This window comes from Notamacropus eugenii, chromosome 5 (genome assembly GCF_028372415.1).
Source record: "Notamacropus eugenii isolate mMacEug1 chromosome 5, mMacEug1.pri_v2, whole genome shotgun sequence".
Classification (NCBI taxonomy): Eukaryota; Metazoa; Chordata; class Mammalia; order Diprotodontia; family Macropodidae; genus Notamacropus; species Notamacropus eugenii.
This window is the reverse complement of record NC_092876.1, coordinates 104,812,392-104,824,482: the sequence shown is the minus strand read 5'-3', so window position 1 is coordinate 104,824,482 and position 12,091 is coordinate 104,812,392. Positions and strand designations below refer to the sequence as shown.

General features: G+C 41.8%; 1 long non-coding RNA gene across 1 annotated transcript in view; it reads right to left on the bottom strand.

Moving 5' to 3' along the window:
• Nucleotides 1-12,091, bottom strand: part of LOC140504989 (uncharacterized) — a 106,730-nt gene that overhangs the window by 38,917 nt on the left and 55,722 nt on the right. Inside the window, exon 2 of the long non-coding RNA XR_011967304.1 lies at nucleotides 10,085-10,212. This is a non-coding gene — a long non-coding RNA (uncharacterized lncRNA). The remainder of the gene's footprint in view (nucleotides 1-10,084; nucleotides 10,213-12,091) is intronic.

Sequence of the window (12,091 nt, the reverse complement as noted above, 5' to 3'; positions counted from 1 at the left end):
TAGCCTCCTTAGGAAATCTCCCCCTCTTCCTCCTAAGGAAGATCTCCCTGCACTTGTAACTAGACCCTGTAATAAAGCTCAACCCCTGTTCGACTCTGGAACGTCCTTTCTCTCATACGTTTATCCGGTTTGGCCAACCGAAGACCTGGGACAGGTAAGAAAGACTCGGGTAGCCCAATACAGGCCTCTAGGCTTGGCAGTTGGCGCCCCAACAGGGATTGGGAGCGTAGATAATCCTGGGTGCTTTTGGGGTACACCCGGAAGGGGCTGTGAAAGAAGCGAGTCCCGAATCCTAGATTCGGAAGGAGAGAAAGTGGAGAGAAGCTTCCCAAACCCCTGGGAAAAGGGTGGAGATGAGGAATCTATTGCCAGTAATAAAGCCAGAGGAACAGGAGGTCTGGGCTGAGACACTTCACAGGGAATGCAGGGAGGTGGGGGTCACAATAGAGTTAAACGACCTCCGAGAATTTTGTAAGGAAGGGCCGGAGAGGCCAGGGCGGGATTGGAAAGAGAGTGGAAGCGGAGAGAGGGGAGGGGAGGACCTTGGTGAGCAGAAAGGCGAGCACAAAGTTAAGGAGCATAAAGAAAAAATAGACTCGGAGCTCCATCTAGCGGATGGAAAAGGCGAGGCAGGGGAGAATACGCCGTGCCTTCCCTCCGCGCCTCCTTATAACCTGCTCCATTGGTCAGACAGTTCAGGGCCACAGTCCAGTTTGGAAAAAGGAATAAGAAAGGCTATAGAGAATGGAGAAGATGTAGGGACATTTCCTGTGCTAGAAATAGCAGACCCCAGTGTCCCCGGTGGCGTTCGAAGGAGCCACATACCCATAGAGTGGAAGAGAGTGGTGACTCTTAAAGAGGCTTGTACCAAGCATGGCCCTAATTCACCCTTTGTCATAGCCATGCTTGAAACTCTCAGTGGTCAGTTCGTTCTGACTCCTAATGACTGGAAGAGCTTAGCTAGAGCCTGCCTTACCCCTGGGCAGAATGTGATTTGGGTATCAGAATTTTCTCAGAGGGTAAAGAGCACTACCAGTGGGCTAGGGGCTCAGGCCCCCCAGGCCTATCAGCAATTTACAGGAACAGGGCACTTTGAGGCTACAGGAAATCAATTACAGTACTTGGCCGCCGATTATGTCTTGATTGCCGGAATGGCTATTAGCCGCCTCGGGATGAGGTTATCAAATTTTTAGTAAGGGCCATTGCTGTTGCTCTGGAGTCCCCACCCTTGAATTGGAAGTCAGACACCCCGATTTGGGTGGAGCAATGGCCCCTGACTCCAGAAAAACTCCAGGCACTACAACTATTGGTTAAGGAGCAATTAGAAAAAGGAAATATAGAACCATCAAAGTCACCCTGGAATGCTCCTGTGTTTGTTAAAAAGAAAAAATCTGGGAAAGTCAGGTTCCTTACAGATGTTAATGAAGCATTTGTAAGCACCTGGCAGCAGCTATACCTAAGTAAAGAGCCAGTATGCATTCTTATCATCTTTACCTTGAAGGCGATCCTCGCTAAACAAAGAAGGGGAAAAGGTCGCCTAACACAATCAGAGCTTGATACAGCTGTGTATACACACAATTTTTTGCATATCTCAAGAAACTCACATACTACTCCAGCTATGAGACATTTTGTGACTTTTCCAAGACAACCCCGCAAGGAAAGTAATACCCAGGCTGGATATAAAGACACATGGGCCATGGTAAAGGATATGGCCTCAGGGAAATGGAAAGGTCCGTATAAGATACTAATATGGGGTCCAGGGTATGTTTGTGTCTCCATAGGAAAAGGTCATGCGTGGATTCCCATTAGAAGGATCCGTAAGTGGGAACCGATGTCGGAGAGCCTGGAGACGGATCATGCACCACCTGAGCCTGCTGCTGACAGCTTTAACATTGCTGCCCAGAGAGGAGGCAGCACTCATCACAACCGCAGACACTGCTGCTGACAGCTTCCTATCTAGGCATCTTTTTCAGCGGCTGAAGGAGGACTTTGATATCACAAACCCAGGACATTGCGGGGGGAAGGGGTGACCAACTTTTCACCTGAATACCACAGGCTTGGCCATTCAGGCTTGGCCGTTGAGATCCATTTGCATGACTGAGGGAGTGGTGATGTAAGGCGCCTACACCAGCTGCTCCTCTTAAAATATGCTTTGAGATTAGTTGATTGCACTTCCCCTGTTGTAACTCAGCCATTTAGTTTCATCTTTGTTTTATTTGATGCCTCCCTTTGTCAGTTGTGCTAGCTGCAGATTTCTGTGTGAATGAAGTCTTGTTGTAGGGTACTCATATGCTAAAGGCCTTCCTAATCCACTCAGCCTCCAGCCACTGTTTGCTCCAGAGTCAGGTGCGCTCCGCGCAAAACAAAGAAGGGGATATGTTGGGATTGGAAGCTCAATTCCGTGTGGACAGTCTCGGGCGGGTAAAAGTGGGACTTCTAAATCTTAGAGTCTTATGAGGCCCTCCATGAACAGCGGGGGTTCGAGAAGGTCAGACTGAGCTAGCTCGGCTAGCTCGGGTATTTCCGCCTCTCCTCAGGAGATACGTGATGGGTGGAGTCTCCCTGCCCTCGAGATTGTCCCGGATTGGAGCACACCTAGTTACCTAACAGCACGGTATTGAGATGCAAACTGTGCGGCTGAAGGTTAAGTAGGATTGAGGAAGCCTGAAAGCTCTCTCTTAGCATGTGTGGAGCCAAGAGGATGGTAGACTCCGTTTCTTTTCTTTCCTCTCTCCCCTCCCCCTCTCTCTCCGCTTGTACTTCTACTTCCAATCCCTTAAGCTTAGCCTCCTTAGGAAATCTCCCCCTCTTCCTCCTAAGGAAGATCTCCCTGCACTTGTAACTAGACCCTGTAATAAAGCTCAACCCCTGTTCGACTCTGGAATGTCCTTTCTCTCATATGTGCATCCGGTTTGGCCAACCGAAGACCTGGGACAGGTAAGGTAAGACTCGGGTAGCCCAATACAGGCCTCTAGGCTTGGCAAGAACCAGTGCCTTATTAGAAATTAACAAAAGGTGTGGACCTTCCTACAAAACAAATTTCCCCTAATCTAGCTTCCCTTAATGGGCAGACCCATTAATGGGTGGGGAAGATCTTTAACTCTCATTTAAACCTCAAACAGATGCAAAAAAAAAAAAAAAAAAAGATCCTAATCCAATGCTCTTGATTCCTACTGGGTTGCTACCCAAATCCTGAGAAATTAGGAGCCAAAATGCCATTCCTGCTGCTGCTCCTGTCAAGGAGAGAGGGAGCAAAAGGGATAGTTCCCTCAAGGTTGGGGAGCTCTGGCAAAATAAAGCAAGTCACTGAGGGATCTTCCTCATGCTTTCTCATGCTTGTTATTGTCGTTATTGCTTTCATTTTCCTCCTAGAGCTTATTTTGAAAACCTTGCCACATCCTTATCTACTCTCCCATTTTCCCCTCCTCCCACCAAGCATCCCAGAAAGAAAGAAAAAACAGGCACAGCAAATCCCGCTTCTTTATATTTGTCAATGAACAGAGAATTTGTGAAGAGTAAGTATAGTGGGTGGAGAGTAGAAACAATGGGGTTAGAGTCCTAGTGTGCATGTGCTTGGGGGCCTGTATACACATCCTTTCATGCCATCATTGTGGTATGATCACTCAAAAGCCGTAGGACCTTGAAGCTTCATGTTCTCAGGCTGTGGGCATCAGGCTCAGTCTACTTCAGGCTGTGTAGAGATGGCCTCTTTTCTCTGGGACAACTTCTTTATATTCAGGAATATCCAAGGATAAATCCAACCATCCATTAAAGGAAGAGTATGAGTTTTGGTCCATATACTCTCTCCCTCTCCCATTCCCTCTGTTGCTCCCTCCCCTCTCTCAGTTTCCTTTTCATGTGCCTGTTGCCCCTCTCTCAGCTCCCTTCTCATGTGCCTGTTGCCCCTCTCTCAGCTCCCTTCTCATATGCCTATTGCCCCCTCTTAACTCCTTTCTCATGTGCCTGTTGCCCCCTCTTAACTCCCTTCTCATGTGCCTGTTGCCCCTCTCTCAGCTCCCTTCTCATATGCCTATTGCCCCCTCTAAACTCCCTTTTCGTGTGCCTGTTGTCTTGCTAGCCTGTTATCTCCATGGAAATTCAGAGGCACGCCAGAGTTAGTATGGTGTGAAAAGGGTGGACAATGAGTAGAAAGAGAATGGAAGTAATTCTTAAGAGTCAACTTTAAAACAAGCAACTTTAAAAAGCTTAAGAATTTTGATCAATGGAATGACAAATCCTCATTCCAGAGGACTAAAAATGAGGGTCAGGAAGTTTCCCTGGCTAGAAGTATACCTTGTACATAGCAGGGCTTAATAAAGGTTGTTGCATTGAATAAGAATACCTAGTGTGGGTGGTTCTTTACCTGAAGGAATGGTCTTCAGAATTACAAAGGTTGGGAACCATACACAGCCTTAACCTGACAAAGTACTAGGAACCAATTTGTGTATCAAGGGGGTTCTTCATCTCATTTCAGCATCAATGAGCTCTGTTGCATTTGCTGCAAAATGAGCGTCGAGCGTCTCCTCAAATACAGACTAAATCATTTCATGTCAAGGATGCTGAAATCCTCCTTGTCTAGGAAAGCTTATGAAGTGCACATGCTTAGTTGAGAACAAAGATATAGCTAACATTTATGTAGCATTTACTATGTGCCAGGTACTGTGCTAAGCACTATACAGATATCTCATGCAATCCTCACAACGACCTTGAGGGGTAGGTGCAATTATCATTCCCATTTACAGATGAGGAAACCGAGGCAAGCAGAAGCCAAGTGACTTGTCTAGGGTCACACAGTTAATGAACGTCTGAGGCCGCAGTGGAACTCCGGCCTTCCTGACTTCGAGCCCAGCATGCTATTCATTGACCCACCTAGCTGTCCCATTGCCTGAGCTGGCTGCACTGACCCCAAGAGGTCTTTTTCTTTTGTGTATTATTTTCATGGTTTAAAGTATCCCATCTCAGCAATACAATGATCCAAGACAACTCTGAAGGACTTATTATGGAAAATGCTATCTATCCCCGAGAGAGATCTAATGTTCTCTGAATACAGATTGAAGGATCCTTTTTTGTAGCTTTATCTTTCCTGAGTTTTTTTTTTAATTTATTTTTTTGGTCTCTGTTTTCTTTTACAACCTAATACGGAAATGTTTTGCATGACTATACATATAATCTATATCGAATGGCTTACCTTCTCAATGAGGGAGGGAGGAAAGGAGAGAATTTGGAACTCAAAGTTTTAAAAACAAATGTTAAAAAATGTTTTTACATGTAGCTGGAAAACAAATACTAAATAAATTTTTAAAAGGGAGGGAAATAAAATACCCCAACCAAAGTTTATCATTGTTCTTTTGGTTCTAGGGCAATTTATTATTTTTTTGACCTTTGTCCTACTGGAGACAATAAGCTCTCTTCTTCTCTTCTGTGCATTTCAATGACCTTTTTCTTCTTTTTTATTCTTTATTTGCTTTTTTTTTGATAGCTCTAACTCTAACTTCACCTCCCCTTACTATACCCCACATACACACAAAAGAAAAACAAAACTTCTGTAACACATATAGCCAAACAAAATAAATTCTTTCACTGACTATACCCAAAAATATATGTATTATTCTGCAACTTCAGTCTATCACTTCCCTTTCAAGGGGTAAACAAGAGATCCTCATCTTCAGTCCTCTGGAATCAGTGTTTGTCATTCCATTGATCAAAATTCTTAAGTCTTTTAAAGTTGTTTATCTTTACAATATGAAATTGTTACTACATGAATTGTTCTTCTGGATGCGCTCACTTCACTCTGCATCATTTCATATAAGTCTTCCCAGGTTTTTCTGAAACCATCTCTTTCTCCATTTTTTACAGCATAATAATATTCTATCACATTAATATAACATGTTTTTTCAACCATTCCTCAATTAATGATCACCCCTTTGATTTCTTTCTTTCTTTCTTTTTCTATAAGAAAGAGAATAGCTACAATTATTTTTATAGACTCCACATTTTTGAAAAATCAGGACATTTGCCTTTCTCTAATACTATGGTGCTTTTCCCAGTATGTGTAATTTTTCAAAGGAATATTTGGTGTGTTCAGTTCCCTGGAGAGAATCTGAACCCTACCCTACACTGTCCTGTCCAACTCTCCAGAGATACATCCACACCACAGTAATCTTCCAACATATATATGTATAGAAAGAACACTGAAGTATGAATCAGGGCACCTGGGTTCTAATCCTCACTCTGTTACCATATGTCTATGTTATCTAATCTCTCTGAGCCTCAGTCCTGTAAAATAGGAATTCTGATCTAGAGGCTTTCTAAGGTCCTTCAAGCTTTAATGTTCTATGAGTGTGAGGGAGCCACATGGTATTTCTGGATCCAGTAGATTCCCTGGTCCTTACTCACCCTCTTTGCCCTTACCCTTACTCCCATCTTGAGTCACATAATGTTCCCTGGAGGAAAATGGAAATGAAAGTGCTTTTATAGCAACCAGAACATCACATAAGGGAATTAGAATGCACTTAATACATTCCATTTGTACCATACTTTCTTCCATCTATGCCTCACAACAAACTCTGTGAGGTAAGAAAAATGGATCTCAGAATCAGAGAATGATAATGACTCTTGGAGGTCATCTAGCTTCTAGTCAAGTCCTCTTTACAAATTCCTGACTTGAGCCCAAAGAAGTAACTGAATTTTCCCCAATGTCACCCACCTAATGAGTGACAGAATTAGAACCAATACTCAAGCCCTTTGCTTCCAAGCTCCCCAGGCTTTCCACTGCACAATCTCATCTCTGTCTACTTAAAACAATTGTCCTGAAGCTGACTGGTTGTGCTTGGTGCTACCTCATGCCTTTATAAGGCCAGACAAAAGACCACAGTGTGAATAGGTGTGAGAAACAATTTTCCCTCGTGCAATAGTGAGTACACCACAGTGGGGAAACATTGCCTGTTTCCATGCTCATTAATGCCACACACCCTTGCCCCTACCACATCTCAATGTCCTGTGAAGGAAAGAGAAGCCCCAGTCCCTGTGAACATGTCCCCAAGCTCATCAACATGAAGGCACTCCACGACCCAGAGAGGAGAAGATCGCTGTTCCATGAGCACTTGGCTGCAGAGACACACAGATTGCTTATGGGGAAAGATCCTCAGAGATCATGAGCTCTAAACCCCCTCATTTTACAAAGACTTGGAGGTGGGAAAAGCTTGCCAATTTATTGCCATTTCCCTTCTATGTTTCCTTATCCACAAAGGTTTTGTGAGCCTCAGAGAAATATGTTTTGCAGATGTCTCCCAGCCTGGGACTCCAGCTTAAACTCTTCTTGCAAAATTAATGGCAGGACAGACATGTTACCAAAGTACTGGGAGAGAAGGTCAAGTCATATTTCCCCAAGGCTTTCTCATATGGAGGACTCTTATGAAATGTCATCTTTCTGTGAACTATTTGCTATTTATTCTAGGTCAGGCTGTCACAGCTTGGGCAAGTAAGTCCCTTTCCTCTTGTGCCCCACCCCCCATCCCCATCCCCAAGACTTCAGACTCCTCATCTGTGAAAGGAAGCAAGTTGATCTGGGCAACCTTCAAGGTCCCTTCTGGCTATAAAAACAACATGTAAGTCTATTTGTCAGAGAGCAGATATCTTTAGCATCTTTTCCCTTATATATACAAAAAATTCAGTTTTCCTTCCCACTGAGAGCTAGATTTCTCTCTTTTTTCTTCCTGGGAGGGTGAGATGAAGACTGACTGATTCCTTCCCAATCCTTTCTGTCACATGGATTAAGAACTGACACCTCTTGAGGTTTCCTTCTGGTCCTGGGCTTATTGGATGATGTTTCTTTTCTCTTTCTTTCCTCCTAAAGGTTACTAAGTGATGCTGTTGCCTTAAGGAACCATAGCAGCCACTTTGTTTTTTCCCACTAGATGGGGTTCTTGCTCTCTAAAGTTCAGGGCTCATCATTTCCTGGGATTTAATTGGACTATGGTTTTGCAGAGAATTTTTAAAAGATGTATGTAGAAACACTGTCAACAGGCATTACTGCCCACAGATCTGAGTGAGAAATCAGTAAGACGTTACATGGTCCATTGACTGGATATTCAAAGACAAGAAAAGAAAGAGACCTGAGAAATTAGGTTCTTTTGGGTTCTGGGTCTTTTTTAACCTAAAGATTTAGCAAAGTGAAAGAAGGTGTTTGCACAAGAAGCCAGCAAATCTGAACTGCAAATACAAATGAAGTCAGCTAGAAAATCGTTCCCATCGACTTGCTTTGAGGAAAGGCCTTAAATGAACTTTCTTTTTGGGTGGAAACTGTCACCTGAAAAGGGAGGTCAGAGGCACTTCTCTGAATAATTCTGACTAGGGAGAAAATAACATCCAAGATTTCTATTGAATTCTCTAATAATTGTCTCTGTTTTCATTTTGTTTGACCCATGACAACCTGTTTCCAATTAGTCAGCAATTAGACATAAAACAAGGTAAAATAGGGAGCAGAATTTCGAAGACGTAGGGGTTTGAAATGTTATTAAGCAACTGAGAAGAAAAGGGCAAGCCTGCCTTTCACAAGCCAGCATTTTAATCTGGTAATTAAACACACATATTTTACATAAATGGATACCTATTATATTATGTATATTCATACATATGTAATACTGTTACATATGCATATATGTATATATGTGTACACACACTCATGAATTCAAAAAATAAAATTCATTTGTGAGCTCATCAAGTTGAATGTTCTCTCCAGTGATACAATTCAAAAGACAAGTCAATACATATTTATTAAACTCCTACTGTGTACCACGCCTGCCCACTCTGAGTAGCTTTGGTCCATGTCCTCCCCTTAATTTGTAGAAGGTATTCCACCCAACTCAAGACCTAATCTTCTGACCTTGTGAGCATACAGTAAAGCACTTTGACTGTCCACCTGTCATCTCTCACCTTTGCCATGGGACAAACTCATCTTATCTTCCTATCAAATATTTCCCTAATGGTATCTTTTACTCATATCCTTTTTGCTTCTTCTTTGGTTATGTGTTACAGTCTGTTCACATCCACCATATGCCTCTCCATTGCTTCTTGGGTGATATTAATTTTCAATTCTATAGAGACAGATGTGGCTGATATCTTGCAGCCAAATAACACCAGCAAAATATTGGTATTAAAAAATATGTATTCTTCCAATGCCCAATAGATAAATGATCAGAAAGCAGAAATAGGTAATTCTCAAAGGACAAACTTCACACTATTAATAACCACATGAAAGAATGTTCTAAATCATTAATAATAAGAAAAGTGTGAATAGAAAAGACTGAAGTTTAACATCATGCACCATAAATTGGGAAAGATGATAAAAAATGGGAATAGTCAATGTTGGAGGAGGGTTGAAAAGATAGACACACTAATGTTTTATTGGTGGAACTGTGACTCAATCCAACTGCTCAAGAAAGAGATTTGAAATTTTTCAAAGAAAGTGACGAGAATGTCTGTAATATATATGTTATATGTGTATATATAATATATATAAACATATTTGTAGCCGCACATTTTGTAGTAGAAAAGAGCTAAAAACAATGTAGTTGCTCATTGACTGGGGAATCATAAACAATGAATGGAATGGAATATTCCTATGAGTCAGGCCACAGTGGATAGAGCATTGGACCTGGAGTTAAGAAGACCTGAGTTCAAATCCAGTCAGACTCTGACTTTTTGTGTGACCTTGGGCACGTCACTTAACCTCTGTCTTCCTCAGTTTATTCATTTGTCAAATGGGGACAGTAACCTCAGGGTTATTGAGAGGATCAAATAGGGTAATACCTATAAATCACTTAGCACAGTGCCTGGTAGACAGTACATTCTCAATAAATGCTTATTTCCTTCCTTCTTACTAAGTTATAAGAAATTATGATTATGATGAATACAAAGAAGCATGAGAAGAAATATAACCCAATGAAAAGGAAAGAGAGCAATACACACAACTACAGCAATGTAAAAAGAAAGGACGGCAATAACAAAAACAATTGAAATTGAATGTTGTGAAATTCTTACAGTCAAACTTGACCCCAAAGAAGAGATTTAAGAAAAACCTTACCCTTCTTTGCAGTAGGTTCCATTTCATGAGCATGGAATGCTACATAGAATGTCAGACTTTTTGGATGTGGTCAGTTTTGTTGAACTGTTTAAATTTTTTTTTTCTTCTTTGTTATAAATGTTAACTCTCTGTAAAGAGGAGGAGAAGAATAATTTTAAAACAAAAGATGTCAATAAAAACATATTCAAAAAACAAGATGAACTTCTATTTACAAAAGTTTGTGTTCATTAGAGGAATTTTCCAGTTTCAGAGAAGCAATCCAAGATGTCTTTTTCCTTAATTCTGTGCCCATCTCAGGGTCCATTTATGAATTTGTCTCAGATAGATATACTGATAGAAAGTCTATATAAGAAGCCTATCAAATTAAATGTCATAATCTGGGAAATGGGCATTTTTTCATCCATTTGATTTTTCTTGTGTGGATGGTCTGGCCAAGTTCTTTTGAATGATTGCAGATCTCTTCCAGGAAGTTCTACAATTCTTGAGGGCTTGATGCAATCAGTACAATGTCATTTGTAAACAGGAACATCTGGAAAATCTCACTAACTACTGGGAATCCTTCAATTTGGTTTTAGCAGAAATAAGAATGGCACCTATTATAGAGATTTTATACAAAAGTTTAACCAATGCAAATCAATGGTCATATGCTACATATGTGCACATATAGAAAGGACAGAAACTGTCAGCCACAAGAATAAACCCCAAAATCTGAAATAGTTTTTAAAAGAAATTTATTAGGTTCTTTGGTAGAGAGAGAGCAGGAAAGATGGCTTGACTCCCTCCATGAGTCTTTGTGAGGTTATATAGCTTTCAGACAAGAGCATAAGGACATTTGCCTGATTGGCCTTATTTAGGCAGTAGGTAGTCTCCAAGAGAAAGGCAGTTTGAGATATAATGCAAAATAAGTCAATCTAATTTGGGGAACCCAAAATTTTGGATAGCTTGAGCAGACTCAAAACAAGGACTGGGTGGGATCTAAGCATTCCTTATACCCATCATGCTTCCTGGAGTGTCTTTGAGGTTAGCCTAACCTCTTTATTAGCTTTGGGTTAGACAATCTTCTAGCCACGTAAAGTCAGGTTCAACAATATTAATAAAGCAAATTATAAATATTTTGTCTCAAAAATGGAGAGGAGAGAGAGAGAGACTGAGAGAGAGAGAGAGAAAGAGAGAGAGAGAGAGAGACTGAGAGAGAGAGAGACTGAGAGAGAGAAACAGAAAGAGAGAGAGAGAGAAACAGAAAGAGAGAGAGAAAGAGAGAGACTGAGAGAGAGAGAAACAGAAAGAGAGAGAGAAACAGAAAGAGAGAGAGAGACAGAAAGAGAGACTGAGAGAGAGAGCGAGAGAGAGAGAGACTGAGAGAGAAAGAGAGAGACTGAGAGAGAGAGAAACAGAAAGAGAGAGAGAAACAGAAAGAGAGAGAAAAACAGAAAGAGAGAGAGAGAGCGAGAGAGAGAGAGACTGAGAGAGAGAGAGAGACTGAGAGAGAGAGAAACAGAAAGAGAGAGAGAGAGAGACTGAGAGAGAGAGAGCGAGAGAGAGAAACAGAAAGAGAGAGAGAGAAACAGAAAGAGAGAGAGAAAGAGAGAGACTGAGAGAGAGAGAAACAGAAAGAGAGAGAGAAACAGAAAGAGAGAGAGAGTGAGAGAGAGAGAGACTGAGAGAGGGAGACTGAGAGAAAGAGAGACTGAGAGAGAGAGACTGAGAGAGAGAGAAACAGAAAGAGAGAGAGAGTGAGAGAGAGAGAGAAACAGAAAGAGAGAGAGAGAAACAGAAAGAGAGAGAGAGAAAGAGAGAGAGAGAGTGAGAGAGAGAGAGAGAGAAACAGAAAGAGAGAGAGAGAGGGAGAGAGAGAGACTGAGAGAGAGAGAGAAACAGAAAGAGAGAGAGGGAGAGAGAGAGAGACTGAGAGAGAGAGAAACAGAAAGAGAGAGAGAGGGAGAGAGAGAGAAAGAGAGAGAGAGAGAGAGAGGGAGGGAAGGAGGGAGGGAGGGAGGGAGAGAGGGA